Below are 19,545 nucleotides of genomic sequence, written 5' to 3' on the forward strand. Positions count from 1 at the left end.
GAAATCCTGAGAGTTGAAAACCTTATTTTCAACCAGAGGTAAAGCTGATATCTTATGGTAAAATTTGCCTAGTAGTATTTTTAGTAGTTAAACATTTTAAAATCACATTGAGTATACAATGAACTGCCAAAAGAATGAACAAATCAACCTTAGAGGAAATACAATCTGAATGTTCCTTAGAAGCTGCTTGGACTCATGGACTTTGGACATGCTATCAGGAAGGCCAATCACTACAAAGGACATCATATTTGGTAAAGTATCATCGAAAATGAAGGGAACCCTCAATGAAACGATTGACACAGTAGCCAAGACATGGGCTCGAACACAGCAACGCTCATGAAGATGGAGCTAGACTGGGCTACATTTCCTTCTGTTTATACATAAGGTCCCCATGAATCGCGGCTGACTTGATGGCAACTAGCAACAACAAAACTTATCATTTTGAAGAGTTAATAAAATACACGAACATGGTTCAAATGGCACAAAAGGCATCTAGGTAAGTAAATGTGTCTTCCCTTATCTTCCCATTCCCACAGCCATTTCAGTTCCCTTCCCCAGAGCTGACACACGAAGTTTAGATGAGGAGCCTATGTGAGGCTCCTTCTTCTTCCTCAGCTCTCCTTCTTCCTTAGTCCTAATCTAAATATGGGGACCAGAGGCCTAAGGCTTTCGGGAGAGAGGGAAGGCAGAAGGGAAGGGGCTGGGGGGGGCACACCTCCTAGAAAGACCTTGAGTTCAAACATCCAACTAGCTGTTTGCAGCAGAGAAAGAAAGCATTCCTTCTCAAGTGCTTATTGACTGCCAGACACTGATGTAGGTGTTTGGGATACATCCATGAGTGAAACAGATGAAAATCCCCATGCTCATGGGAGCTTACATTTTAATATGGGAAAAGAATGAAAAATAACATGACAAGTAAATTATGTAGTTGCTGTTAAGTGCCAACCAGTCAATTCCAACACATAGCGACCCTATATAGGGTTTCTGGGGAGTAGTTGTTGGGTTGGAACTACTGACCTTGTAGTTCACAGTCCAGGGCTGATCCTGCAGTGCCAAACCAGGAGTCTGAAGTAAATTATAGAGTTTAGTAACTCTTCCTTCTTGTGACAGAGAACTGTTTGCTGTGAAAACAAGGGCAGAACATCTTCTCCCATCACTATTCTTAATTACACTCTAACAACTTTATATTGAGAACAAGAATCCCCCCTTCCTTAGTCATCTGCAATAAAAGGGGTTTGGGCTACTATTTATGCTTCTTATAGGAATAGACTCCCTTGTCCATCACTGGCTTGTATGCTATGATGCTGAAAGCTATGTTACCAATATTTCAAATACCAGTAGGGTCACCCTCAGTGGGCAGGTTTCAGTGTAGCATCCAGATTAAGACAGACTAGGAAGAAAGGCCTAGAAATCTTTTCCCCAAATATTAGTCAATGAAAATCTTAAGATTGTAACCTATTATTAGCCAATATAGTTCTGAGAGGTGAGGCCACTAGGTCGAAAGGTAGTCAGAATACACAGTGGTTTCAACAGTGGACTCAGGCACACCAACCATTATGAAGATGGGACTGAGCCAAGAAACACTTTGTTTCCTTAGGCATGGGGTTGCCATGAGTCACAGCTCATTCAATAGCAACTAACAACTAAAGCATGAATGCTTTTTTTTTTTCTTGATTCAACACAAATAAAACAGACTTCAGGACACAGGAATCTCAGTGAATTACCAATATTTCATCCTAAAACAAAGCTCAGCACCACCAGTATTAGACAAGGAGCCATTTTTCATTTCCTGTTAGACTTCTCATGGCCAGTGGGTTGGAAGTGGGACCCTGAGATGAAGGGAACAAGAGTATACTTAGTTACAGGACCCTTTGGACTTGGGGAGTTTCCTATTGGAAATCATATGCTGTGAATCAGGACAAAAATATTTCCCTCTTTCCCATTATTTTTAAGCGCAAACGAAATGGTTTTATGTTTCAGGCTGAACAGGCAGTCTGTTAGATATAATCAGTTTGATATTTCAACTGAAGTATCCTCATTTAAAAAGAAGGAAAGGGTGTTTTACCCTCTCACAGACTCATGGCAAATCCTGCTCACTGACATACTTTCAAACACAACCTCTTTTCTGATGTAAAACTCAACATATATTCACTCACCAAAGTCCAGGTGTTATGTAAAAATCGATGTCATGAAAAAATGGAGGATGACCACCTCAGATCCTAGAATGGGGGATGATGACATCATTAGATAACTGCCAAATCACTGAGAATCAGGGGCCAGTCAAGCCGACGTATAACAAGCCGGTGTATAACTTTAACCATTACAATCAGTGTGACTCTTGTCCTGCCACCTCATCATTCATTAATGCCAGATGTATGTTGCTAATATGCAAAAAGGTCAGAAAGTCAATAATTTACTATGGTTATAAATGTGAAATGTAGGCTAGCAGGATAGTGGATAAGTGAAGAGTAGGTGTAAAGTGATGACTCATGGTAGAATTCTCTTCCATGCAGAAGATGGAGGTCCAATGGCCAGCTACTACACCTCATCAATGAAAGTGTTTATGTTGCTATGAGACTGAATGACTTCAGTGGAGCTTCCAGATGAAGAGGGACTAGGAAGAAGGGCCTAGTGATCTACTTACGAAAATCAGCCAGTGAAAGTCCTGTGGATCACAACTGTTAGATCCCACAACAGATCCTGTAGATGGCAGAGGGCTAGGCAGCATTCTGGTCTATTGTACATGGGATCACCATGCATTGAGGGCTAACTCGATGCCAGATAACAACATATATATAGCACTGTACGATAAGCACTGGTCTGATAACTGCAAGGTTGGCAGTTCAAATCCACCAACTGCTCCTCAGAAACCTTATACAGGGTCGCTGAGTCAGAACCCACTCAATGGCACTTAACAACAACATCTTGTGTATGTGTACCCACAAATTGCATTCATGATTGATGTCATAATCTTATGTGCTTCCCATATTCCCATTACAGCTGCAGCATAGAATTGCAACACTGAGAAGCTAAAACTCCTTCACTGTAGATATACAATTTCACACAATCTGTTATTTTAGGCTCACTAAAAGATTAAGCTCCACTAGAGTGTGAGAACAACAAAAATAGATGTCAACCTAAAAGAATAAGCTCTTGAAGAGTCTAAAATGGATTGAATGGAAAATAGATCCTCAGTCCAATAGGGAAAGGGCAAACAGGAGCAATTCACAAGTAGTAAACAATGAAAATGTATTCATCTGCATGACTAAGCAAAGAAATTAAATACTGAAAATAAATTTTGACCTCTCAAACTGGGAGATTAAAGACTGGTATTGATTTTGCTGCATTACCAGCTGCCGCTGGCCTCACCATCCCTAGCTAGCTAGCACAGCACAGGCATGCACATTCCTGCTCTGTCCTCCCGCTGTGCATTCTGGGGACTCAGGCCAAGCCAGCTGTCATGGGAGAGATACTGGATAAGAAAGCACTGCCAGAGAAACCCGCCCACCCATATCCCTGTGCTGTTCACAATGTAGTGCACGGGATTATGTCTTTATTGGGTTTTGTGTTGAAGGCAGTAAAGATGTTAATGTAAATTTGAATTAACCCAAACTTATATTCAGTTGTCTTGAAGGAAAAGATCATTTAAAAAATTTAAATGAAATTGATCTGTTTCACTGTATTGATTCAAGTGATTCTAAGCAAAAAGAACAGATCTTTTTGTGTGTGTGTGAATTGAGTGAAATTTACAGAGCAGATCATCAGTTTTACATTCAACAAATCATATACTTTGCTTCATTACATGAGTGTAATCCCCTTCATGCACCAACAGCTAACAGCATTTACCTCTATTCACTTTAACCACTGCATTCCTCCCTGTCTCCCACCACCCTCATCTTTCCACTGCCAGCCTCCCTGCCCCGTCACCCATGTCAATGTGTGTCTACCCTCTAGCTCATGTAGCATTTCCTCCTCTCCTCCAAATCATCATAGATTGTTTCTTTTATCAAGAAGAAAACCACTCTTTTTTTTTTTTTTTTGGATGTACACAGAACAGATCAATCTTAGGTTGTATTCATGAAAAGGAGAATGTGGACAGTCAGGACCAAGGTTAACAAAAGAAAGAGCAAAGCCAATTTGCCTTATTGTGGACTTCAATAATTGGAACAACTGGAAAGATATGATGAGTACCTTGAAATGAGGAGCAATATTGGGTGGTGGTGAGTGTTTAGATTTACCATAAGTAGATGGAACACATAATGGCACACAAGGCAGTGATGAAAAACACTTCAGATCTGTAATAAGAAATACTGTCATCACTTGGATTTTGAGAAAGAAAATGAACTTCTTTGCAACATTTCGTAATTGAAAGAACTTCTGAATTGATAGCTCTAAAGGCATGTGCCTTCTTAAACTCATTTTCAAAGTGTTTGTATTTTAAACCACAAGGTGTGTATCATTGGAAGGGAACAGTTTTAAGTCAGCACGAACACTTCCCAGACTACCATGCAGTTTTTGAGGTCTTAGGCAATTGATACAACAGTTTCAGTAAATAAAATATTTCACCTACATTTCCTTTACTTCATAACATAGATACTGACATGATAGGATGCTCTCAGGGTAAGGAAAGAGAACTGAATTTTAGTTTTGGAATTTGGGCTCAAAGTGGATGACACTAAATTGGTAACCTGTTGTTTCCCTGGTGTGTCTTCAGTATTGTTCCACTCAAGCCTCATTTTTCAAGAAATTTACTTCAAATTGCATATAAGTGATCACTTGTCAGTGTTCCAAATGTTATTTTAGCCAAACGAGTGAATGTCCTAATTCAGGTGACTTTTTAAACCTGTACATTGGTATTGTTTGACCCTTAAAGTTTTATATCTCTTAGAATGATGGATGAAGAAAGGGTATATATACATTTTTGCTTGAAAGTCTATACATTTAGACCAAATTTATATTTCACTACAAATTTCTATTTTATTGCAAATAAGTAAAAATATTTGAATACACTATCGGATTTTTTTATTTTTACTTTTTGATTCAAATTATACTGAAAGGCTCTATTTGTATTCATGACAGTGGGAATTTCTTAAAATAGCTACATTTCTTTTCTTTCTAATAAATTGCTGGAAGACTTGGGAAAAAAAGACTGATAGTATGAAGGTTTGAAGAAGATGTGGGGGAACTAACAGTGAGGGTGGGAATGGAAATAAGCACCTTTTCTTTTTAATTTAAATAAAAACTTATTGAAGGTCTGAAAACCAATTCCTAAAATATCGACTTGTCCAGAAACTGAAGCAACACAATGTACTGCATCTATTGTGCTAAAATGTGCAGTAGACACAAATTCAAAAGCCATGAAACATGTCACCATCTTCAGCAATCTGAGTAAGGATACAATGCTTAAGGAACAACATTGATGACTTGCAAAGGGTAGGCTCTTTACTGTAAACATCATTAAAATATATATCTAGAGAGAAAGCACACTTGGATGAGTGTGTTCTGTTCTATGCACTGAATCGAACCTTTGGCACTAAGAACCAGAGGTTTTTTCATGTAGCAGTAACACATACAAGTGTATAGTGTCAAAGGAATAAAACCACCATTCAAAAACAACTTTGTCAACTAGGCAATAAAACACTACAGCACACCGCTACCATCATGATGCTAATGAAGTAGCAGTGGCAAGGATAAAAGGATACTTCAATGCAAAGTTGGGCACTTAGCTACTCTACAAATTTGAGAGACTGCAAGATGCTGAAATCCTCGATGCACCCATGTCCCAGGTGTACGGAGTACCACATCTACTGAGATTATTTGTAAGAACTGGAGTGGTGGTGTGGAGTTGGTTCCCACTCACAGTGACCCTGAATAGGGTTTCTGAGGCTATAAATCTTTATGGGAGCAGGAAGCCTCATCTTTCTCCCATGGAACAGCTGGTAATTTTGAATTGCTGACCTTGAGGTTACAAGCCCGACTTTGGTGGTGGTAACGCTACCAGAGCTCCTTTCATTAATAGCATACTCAAGAGTTCTTGTAATTTGCATAATCCTCTAGAATGGAACCCACATTATTCTTGGCAGGGTGTTTTTTGCCTGGTCATTAAGTCCTAGTCATCAACAAGCCTGGTAGCATAGTGGGTTATCAACAGTTCAAATCTGTCAGTCACTCCACGGGAGAAAGATGAGGTTTTCTGCTCCCGTAATGATTTATAGTCTTGAAAACCCTACACAGGGTCACAATGAGTCAAAACGGACTCAACGGCATACAATCACCATCAATAAGCCATGATTTTAGTTCTTTGGGAATCTTTAACTTCGGCTCTGCTCATAAAGATTTTCTCATTTTCAACCGTAGTGTCTGCTTGGGACCTTTCTTCCCAGCAGTCTGAGGTGTCTTACTGGTACTGCACTGTCTCCATTTCCAGGTGTTTTCTGTTTATTATTACTTTTTTTTTCACTTCAACATTTTTCTGTTGTAGACCAGATGTCTTTTTTGCTGGCACAGCCCCTTTCTTCCTCCCCTCTGTGTATTGTTCATGATTGACGTTCAGAAGTTCTGTTTCTGCAGACTGGTGTCCACATATCTGAGTACTCTGCTTTCTGGAACCCTGTCATCCAGTTTTTATTGTAACCACCGTAATGTATTTGTCCTTTATGGCAACCTTAATACCCTTTGCTTCAGAAAGATGAGGCCCATGAAAGCATAGCACTCGCTCACCCTCCTGGAATTTAGGCCATTAGCACACTTTTGAGGAACGATTTAGCAAAAACCTTTGACTCAGCATGAGCACTTTGAAGAATTTATTTCAGACACATTTTCACAAATCTTGAAGAATAGGATGCAGGGTCGGGGTTATAGGTGGCAACTTGAGCCGATCCTAGGGGCTATCTGCAGGTCCACCATGCCTCCCACGAGTCGAAGAAGTTCCATTGTATCAGAGTAAGACGGATGGTAGCTTGATTGTGATTGTGGTGAGTTGGGGCCACCTGATCACTAGCAAAAGACATCTAGTTAACCAACTGCAGCCAGGGCTTACTGTTGCAATATATAGGAACACAGGAAGAAAATAAGAAAAATGTTTAAGAGTGCTTACCTTAGGACCAGCCCAACACTGAATATATTTGCACTGTGAGGATAATGTTCATGGAAGCCTATTGTGTGCATATTTACCCACATTTTTGTTAAATGTTAAATCATTTAGCCCAGTAAATCTTGAGTGTTTTCTTTAAGTGTCTGTAGAATTGCAGCCCCTTTCTTGAACTATGTGTACTGCAATGTCTTTACTTCTCAATATGAGTAGAGTTTTTGAGCTTTAAATCTAAGGGAAAACTCAACAGGCCTCGTTGGTATTTGCAATGAACATAAACCATCTTTGTGTGGAAGTGAAATGATTTTTCTTCACCCATTTTGAAAGATCTTCTCTTTTGATGTCAATTTTCTTGTTTGCAGCAGTTTGAAAGGAAAAAGGCAATAGTAAAGGTTTCAAAATGGCAGAGAAATTTGAAAATCTCATGAACATTCATGGTTTTGATCTGGGCTCTAAGAATATAGACTTAAAACCATAGGACTGGCGGCAATGATTTGTTTTTTTAATGCTGTAGACAATAACTGAGACAAAAGACTAGCCATCAAGAAAATTGTTCATACTGATCCCCAGAGTGTCAAACATGCTCTATGTAAAATCAAAATTATTAGAAGTTTAGAGCACAAAAACACTGTGAAAGTGTTTGAAGTTCTTAGTCCTGGTAGAAGCCAGTTAATAGACCATGTGGGCTCTCGTACCAAACTGAAGAGTGTTTTCATTGTTCCGGAGTACGTGGAGCCAGACTTGGCTAACACTCTTTACTGGAGGAACATGCTAGACTTCCCATGTATCAGCTGCTGCATGGGCTTCAGCATATGTAGCACTCTGCAAACGTACTGCACAGAGATCTCAAACCAGCTAATCTTTTCATGGATATGGAAGGCTTGGTACTGAAGATAGGTGACTTTGGTCTCACAGATCATGGATCCTCATTATTCCCACAACCGTCACCTTTCTGAAGGATTGGTTACTAAATGGTACAGATTTCCACGTCTTTACTGTTGCTTAATAACCATGCTAAAGTTAGTTATTATGCTAACTGACACGTGGGCTGCCGGCTGCATCTTGGTTGAAATGTTGACTGGTGCACATAACTTGAACAGATGCAACTGATTGTAGAGCCCATTCCTGTAGTACACAAAGGAGCTCATCAACAGCTTCTCAGCGTAATTCCAGTTTACATTAGAAACGACATGACCAAGCCACACAAACCTTTGACTCAGCTGCTTCCAAGAATTAATCGAGAAGCACTGGATTTCCTGGAACAAATTTTAGCATTTACCCCCATGGATTGGGTGACAGCAGAAGCAGCATTCACTCTCCCATCTTTACCTCAGCATATATTCTTTTCTAAGGGATGAGCCAATTTTAAGTTACCCCTTTCATATTGAAGGTAGAGGTGGTGATATTTTGCTTATGGGGCAACTCATAGTCACATTTATAACTGAGGATGGTACCCTGATTGTCAGTTTTCAGAGAATGATTGAACAAACATAATAACTTTTGATATTGATGAAGTTCCGTTTGATCCAAGAGCTTTAGCTGATGTCATGGATGAAGAAGAATCCTGGAAAAGATTTGAATGGAGATTGTGAAAAGTATCTGGAAGATCCTGCTTGTGATACCTTGTTGGTAGGACCCAGATCATCAAGAAACCACATATTATGATTTAGAGAGTAGCCACAGTTGTAACTGCAAATTGAGGTCATCATCGTATTAGTCTGGAGAGAGTGAAGTTAACCATCACTATGAATCCAAGCTTATCATAGAGCTTTCCAACTAGACAGAACGAAGCAGAGAAAAATCTGATAAGAGAAGCAAGTCTAAATGTGAAAGGAATAGCTTGATTAAAGCCTCGATTGGACAAGGAGAAGTATCACAGCAATGGGCTAAAAAAGAAATGGAGAAGAATCAGTGATTTGATTCTGATTCCTTTATTGCAGGTACTTCCCAACTCAGTTCACAGCATGAGCCTATGTATGTTGTTGACAAATTAAATGATTTGACTAGCTTGGTGTCCTAACTAGAATTGAAAAACTTGGTATCAAAATCAGTAAGCCAAGAAAAAGGAACGGCAAATTGGGCACAATTAGAAGCCTTGAACCAATTGCCTTGGGATAGCCAGTTTGTGAGTGGAAGGGAGGACTGTTTTCTCATAAAGCAATTTTGCTGTGAGGTAAGAAAGGATGAACATATTAAGAAGGAAAACGCTTACACCCGTTACTTAGACACGTTTTTTTTTAGCAAGAAAGGAGATGCTGAAATGCTAGAAACTGAGCCAGTACAGGATGGGAAGTTTGGGGAGAGAGGGAATGAGGAACAAAAGTGGGGAGTTCCTCTTTAACAAGCAGCTGGGATCCACAGGCATCCCACAGTCAGGCCATATTAACACCCTCTACTATGAAATCCTGGTGTGGTGCTGTGGGTTAATGCGCCAGACTGCAAAGCCCTTTGAACTACAAGGTTGGAGGTTCAAGCTCACCAGCTGCTCCTTGGAAACCCTATACAGGGTCGCTATGGGTAGGAATTGACTCGACGGCACTTAACAATAACAACAAGTATGAAATCTTCCCTCAGATTCCTCATAAAACATACAATAGCATTCTGAAACAGCTGAACTAAAACACTCAGCAAACATATCTTTGTATTCTTCATGAAATGTGCTCTGTCTCTTTTATTGCTAGAGTTTTAAGTCATTTTTTACTTGAATCAGATGGTATCATTTTAGTCATGATTTCATTAGTTGCTGGTTTTTAAAATCCAGACTTATTTTCTCCATGTGAGGTAGGTATCATTCTAACTGGCACATCACGTCATCTGCACGCAAAAATAGAGAATAGGGCAAAATAATGTAAAGCAGGTGGTGACAAAAGAAATGCAGCAAGACAAGTAACAACATCCTCTTGTAGAATAATGATTTGTTTTACAGGAAACAAACAAACAAAAATTTTGCCTTGAAATATACACAGTGAGAGACTACATATTTACATTAAAATATCTATTTTTTTTTCCTAAAACATTTTTCATTCATGAGCATTTTCAAATTTTTCATACTGTAGACATTTCTTAAAAATGCTGAATGTGTTACACATGTATCATCTACCCCAAAGTAACAAAACTTATGTGGCAAAACACATACCACCTATAACGCTGACTCATAGCGACCCTGCATAGGGTTTCTAAGGAGTGGCTTGTGGGTTTGAACTACCAACTTTGTGGTTAGCAGTCCAGTGTTGATTTAACAGTGCTATGCCAGGACTCCAGTACTTCACAAAATGCACTTCTAGTTAGCTAGTGTTTATTCTTAGTAAGATTCATTTACTGTTTATAAATGTTCTGGTACACATTCTTTATGTTGTTGTTGTTAAGTGCCGTCAAGCCGGTTCCTACTCATAGTGACCTGTATAGGGTTTCTGAGGAGCAGCTGGTGAGTTTGAACCACCGACCTTGTGGTTCAAACTGATCTTGCAGTCCAGCACATTTATTTGAGCAAATCAGTATATTTTCTGTATTTATAGAAAATTACTTTTTGAAATTTTATTCCATCAATTCCTAGTGCCTTTTTTTTTTTTTTTTTTTTTTTTTTTTTTTAGTTTCTTTAATCTTTTTATTGTGGTAAATATATAGGCAACACAACATTTGTCATTTCAATAAACCTTCACATGTCCACTACAATGACATTAACTACATTCATCATGCTTTTCAACCATTACAATGAGCTGTTTCTTACGTTTTCTGTCACCCTTAACAGAAGTTCAGTGTCCCCGAAGTGTTATGTCATTCTTTTCCACAAAACAGTTTTTTAACTCCAAAACGTACAAAAATTACTTACTATGAGTGTTATTATTGTTATTGAATAGATCATGGAGAAACTATAACCTTTTTTCATATTATCTCTTCCATATTTCCAGAAGTTATTATGTTGAAAATGCTGCAAAGTACATCTTATGTACAAGTTTTAAACTATAATAATGATGAATCTAGCTGAATTGATGTCAGTTTATTCTAAGGTTGTCTATGTAGTAAATTTACTTAAGTGTTCATTTTAAGTAAGGTAATCACTATATATCCAAATTTGTATTTTGGAGGCGCTTGATCTATCTACAAAGAAAAATGAGGAATTACTTTATTGCAAAATGCTCCTAGATTCATACTTCGTACATTCCATGTTCCAATTATTAATGGATGTTTACAGCTATATTTCTTCATTTTGAGTTGTGTCCCATCAGCAAATGAAGGTCCCTCAGGCTTCTTCCACAGGCTTTTCTCCCACAGGCTTTACTCCATTCACATCACAGTCAGCTCTACTTTGAGGAGGCAGCTCTTCCCCAGTCGCATTTTGAGTGCCTTCCAACCTGAGGGACTCATTTTCCAGCACTATATCTGACAGTGTTTCTCTGTTACTCATAAGTTTTTCAGTGACTAAATACTCGGAAGTAGTTCGTCACTCCTTCTTCCTAGTCTGTCTTCGTTTGGAAGCTTATCTGAAACCTGTCCACCATGGGTGACCCTGCTGGTATTTAAAATACCAGTGGCATAGCTTCCAGAATCACAGCACCTCACAAGCCAACACAATACGACAAACTGACAGACTTCATCTCTCATACTTCTGACATATTGTCAGGAGGGACCAGTCGCTGGAGAAGGAGATCATGTTTGGTAAGGTGGAGGATCAGAGAAAAAGAGGAAGACACCCAGTGAGATGGATTGGCAAAGTGGCAGCATCAGTGGGATCAAGCGTGGAAAGAGTAGTGAGTTTGGCCCAGGACTGGTCAGTGTTTCGTTCTGCTGTGCATAAGGTTGCTATGAGTCCATACCAGCTTGATAGCACCTAATGACAACAACAACAAAATGCTCCTAGGTGTCTGTCTTAATTGTGTGTGTGTGTGTTTTTGGTTGTTTTTGTTTTTAAATAAAAACCGTACTGTTAGACATGTATGCATGCAAATGATTAAGTACATCAGTATTGTAGTTTGAAAGTTGTACATTAAGACTTTCGTTTTTACTGTACTGTCTCTTCCTCATCCCAAGGCAAGCATGAATAAAATTAGGTTAATTGTAGGAAAAATACGATGATACAGTGCATTGAAGCAGCTATTCTGACAGCAAGTAATAGCACCATCCACTGCCTCTCAAAGGGGCTGGTTAAATAAATGATGGCAGAGACACATGGAGGCATTGGTGGCTTAGTGGTAGAATTCTTGCCTTCCACATGAGAGACCCTGGTTTGAATCCTGGCGAGTGCATTTCATGAGGTGCCATCATCCCTCAACAGAGGCTTGCATGTTGCTATGATGCAGATCAGGTTTTCACAATTTCCTGAGTAAGATGGACTCAGAAGAAAGGCCTACGATCTAAGTCTGGAAATTAGCCAATGGAAACAACTAGGTTTATATAGAGAGAAATAGTATGACATTTTGTTGTTTAAACTTTTATTTTTGTGAAAGGAGCTATGTTCCCATCATTCATAATCTAAAACAACACAAAAAGGAATATGTTAAAAGAGTCTCATTCCCAGCCCCTGGTCATTGTATACTGTTGTCATTGTTAGCTGCTCTTAAGACAGCTCCCAACTCATGGCAACTCTATGCACAGAATGAAATGCTGCCCAGTCCGGAGTTATTCCCATGATTGGATGCATTCAGACTGTTGTGATCCACAGGATTTTCATTGGTTAATTTTCAGAAGTAGACCACAGGCATTTCTTTATCTAGAGCCTTCTCAGTTCATATTCTACTCAGTTACATTAAAAGTTGTTATCACAGTGCACAAATAGTGTGAAGGTCTTGTATAACTTCCTCTGGCTTCAAAAGTTGGAAGGAGAAATTCAAAATCAGTCCAAGGCCAATACCTATGAAGCAGAGGTCAGACATGCCTCTACCCTACAACCTTCTTTACCCTATTCTGACACCAACCATCCCTCCCAGAGCACTCTCTGCTTCACATCTTGTTCTAAAATCTGTTGGCAGTGGCCACACAGAACTCATAGACAATGCTCACCATCATGGGGTTTATTAGGGAGTGAACAGGGTACAAGCAGAAACAACTTCTGCCATACTACAGGCATGTCTTGTTCTTGTCTTCAGCCTCTCAGCCATGTGGCCCCTCAGCCTCTCTCTGGCAAGTGTTACAAGTCTCCTTTGTTGTTGTTGTTGTTAAGTGCCGTCGAGTCGGTTTCGACCCATAGCGACCCTGAATAGGGTTTCCGAGGCTGTAAATCTTTACGGGAGCAGATCGCCTCATCTTTCTCCCGCAGAGCAGCTGGTAGTTTCGAACTGCTGACCTTCCGGTTCGCAGCCCGATTCGTAACCACTACGCTAAGTCTCCTTTAGTCAGTCTATAAATGCCCCAAGGGCACATTCTACAAGCCAGCCTCCTGCCTGTAGGCATTCCACTTTACTCTGTTCATGGCCTCGGAAGCCCACAGCTGCTCTGCTCTGTCTCCCCATGCCACTCAGTTCCTTAATATAATCACAAAGGTCCTTAAACGTGAAAGGGATGGGCAGAAGACAGCAAGTGTTAGAATGATACAATGTGAGAAAGACTTGACCAGTCATTGCTGGCTTTAGAGGTAGGTGGGACCACAAGCCAAGGAATGTAGGTGGTTTCTGGAAGCTGGAAAGGGAAGAAATAGATGTCTCCCTTGAGTCTCCAGAAAGACACAGTCCTGCTGACACCTCCTTTAGTTCAGTGAGATCCATTTTGGACTTCTTACGTTCAGAAATGTAAGATGATACATTTGTATTGTTTTAAGTCACTAAGTATGTGGTGGCTCATTATGGCAGCCATAAGGAACTAATATGTCTAGTCAGTCCATTTTGCAGAAGAAGAAACTGAGATCTAATTGGACTCTGGGATTTGTTCAAGAACACCATGGATCTCCCAGATCAACCCCAGATCTCCTGGCATTAAGGGTAATCTCTTTTCACTGTAAAATGTGTACATGGATGATAAATGGTCAGATTAACATCCTTTCTCCTTAAACACAGTTTGCCATAGTCAGACCTCCCTGGAAAACTTAAAATACGATTTGCTCCTTGAAGAATTTAGTGCACAAACACCATTTCCAGCGTACTTCTCATCTTAAAAACAAAAAACTACAAGGACATTCCATACCTACTCTCAAAACCAAGTAACGTATTAAGAACCACTTTTTTACCCTGCTGAACTGGTCTGTCTCCCTTGGTAAAACTGGACTGGAGTCTTCATTTCAAACCAATTCAGAATTTTTATTCCCAGACAAATGAAGAGCTTAACAAGAAGACAGATGTATCATTCTATTCCATGCACAGTTAATGCAGATGTAACAGGATCATGGTGAATTTAAATACCTGTTCGTTGTCCAGAGTAACGAAAAGATCACTCTCAGGGTTAATATGATTTCAGAGCTTGTCCTATACAGCACTGCGAGGTTAACTCAAATGCACCTGTTGCAAGAAAATCAGAAGGAAAGACAGAACTCTGGTTAAGTGGCATCTGAAAAAAAGAGAGATACTTGTATTAATATCATAAAACTAAAATTACCCTAGTGACCCTGAGTACTTAGTATGTGTTTTGTTTGGTCCAAGACGCATAGGAATCTTGTTATTTAATTACTTAAATAATAATTTGCAGGTAAAATTGGAATAATTAAATAAGTACAATGGTATCATTTTAGATTTTAAAGTATGGTTGAAAGGACATTGGCCTGGAAGTCAGAAAAATCCACATTTATGTCTGGGTTTTCTGACTTCTTAGCTATTAATTTCAGAGTCTTAATCCCCAGTTCATAAAACAAGAGATTATAATGCTTGCTCGGATGCATAACAAGTGTTTATGAGTAAAGAATGAAATAATGGCATGTGAAAAAAATTTCTAGGCTTTGAATTTTGGTGTCAAAAAATCATGCATATGAAAGAGTAGTTAGGAGACTGTTCATTGATGAGGGCTGCAGGTGCAGAAAAACAAATGAACAACAGTTGCAATTGAGTTGATTCCAATTCATAGCCACCGCATAGGAGGGGCTTCAGAAAGTTTGTGGGAAAATTTCATTATCTATGACTTCCATTTTCCCACAAACTTTTTGAGGCCCTTTCATATATGTCATGGAGTCCTGGTGTGGCACTGTAGGATCAGTACTGGACTGCGAACCACAAGGTCGGCAGTTTGAGCCCACCAGCTGCTCCTCAGAAACCCTATGCAGGGTAGCTATGAGTCAGAACCAACTCGATGATATTTCACAACAACAATATATGTGTCAGAGTAGAGCTGAGCTCCATTGTTGTGCAGATATAGTGTGGAATTCTCGCCCTCTCTGGCAAAAGACCAGGCTAGACCTATGCCAAGGCAAGTCGTTGTTAGTTCAAGTTCATATACCAAATTAGTACCTTGTATTGTAAATGGTCCTGCTGTTGGCATTGGCCTGACCTTAACTTACTGTTCTCTTCAGTTTACCTAAGGAACCCTGGTGGTGCTATAGGACAAACACTGGGCTGCTAACTGCCAGGTCAGAAGTTCAAACCCACCTGCTGCTTCATGGGAGAAAGGTGAGATTTTTCTGCTCCTGTAAAGATTTACAGCCTCGGAAACCCTATGCAGGGTCACTATGAGTTGGAATTGACACCATGGCAGTGGGTTTGTGGTCCACTTTATCAAATCATAGGATTCAGGTACAAAAAGGGTGACTGTCCCCTGTAAGTCAAGTACCAGTTAGTATGCTTTAAACAGCTAGTGAAGAAACTCCATCTCAAAATGGCTTAGTGACTAAAGGGGTATATATATATATATATGTTTTTTTAATGTTTTATTGTGAATGATGTGATAGTTTACATGGGAGAACATTAGTTTTACATTCATTCTATCATACATCGTATCATTGCCATGGTTACAATCCCCTCCATGCAATCCTTCCCCGTACCCCCCAGGTCTTCAGCACACAGTTACTCTCCCTCTCTGGATCTAAAGTCTCCAGCTGCTCTATCACTCCACGTCATCTCTGGCTCCATTTCAGGCATCACTGCTTCTCTGGGTAAGGTCCCGCTCTCTGCTCTTCTCCCTTGATGGTCCTAGGGACCTCCGCTCCTAGACTGAAAAGTTAATCACTCCCCTCCTTGCTATAAAACATCTACCTTTACATTTCCAACCCTCACAAACAGTCCTGATAACAATTATTCACTATTGTATCACAAGAGACCCGTCTGCATTTCATTGCATCAGCCCAGCCTAGTCAGATTGAATACTACTCACTGGAGATTCTACCTTCCTCCAGGCCCTCTGGATCTAGGTTCCCTCTTGAAAGCTTGTAAGCCAGTCACTTCTTGCCTTTGTTAAAGGGGTATATTATATTGCAGAAGAAATTCAGATGAATGGTGGTTCCAGGTTAGGCAAATAATAAATAGGCTGGAAGATGATATCTTTCTGCTTGTCTGTACTCGGCACATTTTACTCATTTACTCCCTTCATGTTTGTAAGATGAATGCCCTAACACCAGTGTTCTATGGGTAAATGAATGGACTGGCTGGATAGGTATGAAAAGGAGAGTGGACATATACTCACAAATGTGTAACAGCTTCACAGAGGGTATTTGTACATGGGTATTTACCCTTGTGGCTAAGAAATCTATGAATGTGGAGGAGCATGTTGTTGCTGTTGTGAAGTGCTGTCGTGTTGGTTCTGACCCATAGCGACCCTGTATAGGATTTCCAAGGAGTGGCTGGTGGGCCTGAACCACTGACCTTGCTATTCAAACTGACTTTGCAGCCTAGTGCATTAACCTACAGCATCATACCAAGACTCTGTGGTAGAGCATACAGGAGCAAAATTATTTAAACTTCTTAGACATTACCAAACATTTTGAGGCAACAAGATGCTGGGGCTGGGGGCTCAGGACCAAAGTCTTAGGGGACACCATAACACAGTCCCCAAAGCCAGTGATCTACATTCTACTTTGGTAACAACTAGGATCTTAAACGCTCATGCGCTGTCATCTAAGGTACAACTATTGGTCTCTCCAAGTGCAGAGGGAACAAGAGTGAGAAACACTGAAGACACTTAGAATCAATTAGCCTAGTGGACTAATGGAACACGTGAGTATCCGTCTCCATGACTCTGAGTCCAGAAGAATTAGATGGTGCCTGACTACCACTACCTACTGGTCTAAAAGGGATCACATTAGAAGGTCCTGGACAGAGTGGGAGAAAATATGGAACAAAACTCAAAATTATAAAAACAATGAAGCTTACTGATCCTAAAGAGACTTGAGGAACCCAAGACTATGGCTCTCAGCCAATCTTCAGGTTTAGAACGGAATTCACCCTTGTGGCCCAATTTTCAGCTAAGTAAGTAGATAGGTACGTAGTGCGGACAGCAGCACTAGTAAGGTATGTTCACCATGGAATGGTCAAATATTCAAGATCAAAGGGCAACATCTACCTAAGGACAAAGTTCAGAAGGGTTGGGAAGGAGGGTAGAATGGAAATAAGAACCATAGGGAGGAAGTAGGAAAATTGTTACATGGAGGGGATTGCAATCATTGAGATGAAACAAACTGTGTGATTTATTGAATGTAAAACTAATGATCTGCTCTGTAAATCTTCACTCAATTTACAATAAGCAGTTTCCAAAAAAAGAAAGAAAGAAAAAGATGGATGCCCTAGAACACCTAGCAGAAGACAGACCAATTCTTCTTCTTGTATATAAATATATTTTAAAAAGAAGTATTTCCCAGAAGCCTACAAGTGAATCCACTGACCAGAATTGGGTGGGTCTCTAGCTTGCTCCTAAACCCATCACTGGCAAGCAGAATGGGGTGACCCTGACTGGTTTAGACAATCAGGACTTACTCTAATCATCTATGGTAGGACAGACACTGGAACCAAACCTGGGTTCTGCCAGCAGGAAGTAAGGGAAAACGGTTATTGGGTAGGAAATCAACAGGGAATTGGAAAAGAATCTTTATGTAGGCTTTGTCTATGCAATTGTATGTAAGTTCAGCTCTTTTTCTATGTAACTGTATATAATTTGAAACAGAAAATCTGTACTACCTTTCTTATCTTAGATAGCTAATAGACACCACAAACTTAACCATGTCCAAAATGGAACTCCTGATGTTTTTCCTCAAATGTGCTCCACTAGTACTCTTTCTGACCATTTTTTATAGTAACAACCCCATCCATTTGGGCCAAAATTGTAGAGTTATCCTAGATTCTTCTTCTCTGATACCTAACAATCTAACTTTCCTAACACGTTGGCTTTGCCTTCAAATTTTATCAATAGCTGATGGTTTTCACCATGTTCACTGGTCAATCTACCATCTCCCATCTGTATTATCCTAACAGTCTCCTACCTGATCTCCCTTCTTCTTTCGTTGCCCTCCTTCACTCTACTCTCAACTCAGCAGCCAGAGTGTTCCCAACATTCCATTGGCTTCTTATCTCTCTCTGAGTAAAGATCAAAGTCCTTACAGTGATCCTTCTCAGACCTTACCCTCTACTGCTCTACCTACCCATTGATAGGCAGGGATAGGAGGATTCATATTTGGAGGAAAAGAGAGAAGTTAGATATGGAACCCAGGAATTGAATGGAGGTTGGGACATAGGTGAAATGAGTTTATCTGATATTCCATTTTTTAGGCTGGATGTTAGTGCCTCTGGCCAGAGGAATGATCAAAATGAGTCATGAGATTTTGGGCAAGGGGTATTAGCCAGGAACTTAGAAAATTATTTGAGAGAAACTCTAAGAGACCAAGGATAGAGTGACTTGGGGCGCAGGAGACAAAAGTGTGGCAGGATTTGGGGGAAGGCTATTCTTATGGTGTTTGTTGTTGTTAAGTGCCACGGAGTTGGTTCTGACTCATAGTGACTTTGTGTAGGGTTTTCGAGGAGCGGCTGGTAAGTTTGAACCACCAACCTTGCGGTTCAAACCAACCTCTGTCCAGTGCAACTCTGCCTAAAATCCAGCCATGCTCTAGTACCAGAGAGCTTGGGACATCTGGGTGACAGCACCCTTGGCATGGAACTGGGTGTTCTCTCTTGTGATGGGAAGTGGTAGAGGTGAAACTTCTCCAGGTGGCTTTGTGGATAACAGATGAGAACAAGAAACCACTGCAGAAGAGGAAAAAAAAAGGCAGACACCAAATGAAGGCTGTAACTGACTTTCTAGTTTGTGGACACATGTGAGTGAACACACTTGGAAATAATTGTGGAGACCGAGAGATGGGGAGAAGGGTTTGTTTCCAATAGGGCTGGTGGAGACTTATTCCAGGAGGAAAATGAAACCTGCCTGCTGAGAGCCAGCCCTGGCATACTTATTTCAGGTTTTTTTTTTTCCGAAGGCGGGTGCGGACACTGGCGATAAGGATTACACGGAGTCATGGGTCATGATAAATTCAAAATCTTCTTATTACATGCTTTATTATTATTATTTCTATGGCTACTCTAATACTCTACTTCTCTCATTCTTTACTGTCCTGCTCATTCTTT

General features: G+C 40.1%; 1 pseudogene; it reads left to right on the forward strand.

The window, feature by feature from the left end:
- The first annotated feature begins 7,490 nt into the window (after positions 1 to 7,490).
- The window catches only part of LOC102830082, a 33,446-nt pseudogene continuing 21,391 nt past the window's right edge, over positions 7,491 to 19,545 (forward strand).

Source organism: Chrysochloris asiatica, unplaced genomic scaffold (assembly GCF_000296735.1).
Source record: "Chrysochloris asiatica unplaced genomic scaffold, ChrAsi1.0 scaffold00049, whole genome shotgun sequence".
Taxonomy (NCBI): domain Eukaryota; kingdom Metazoa; phylum Chordata; class Mammalia; order Afrosoricida; family Chrysochloridae; genus Chrysochloris; species Chrysochloris asiatica.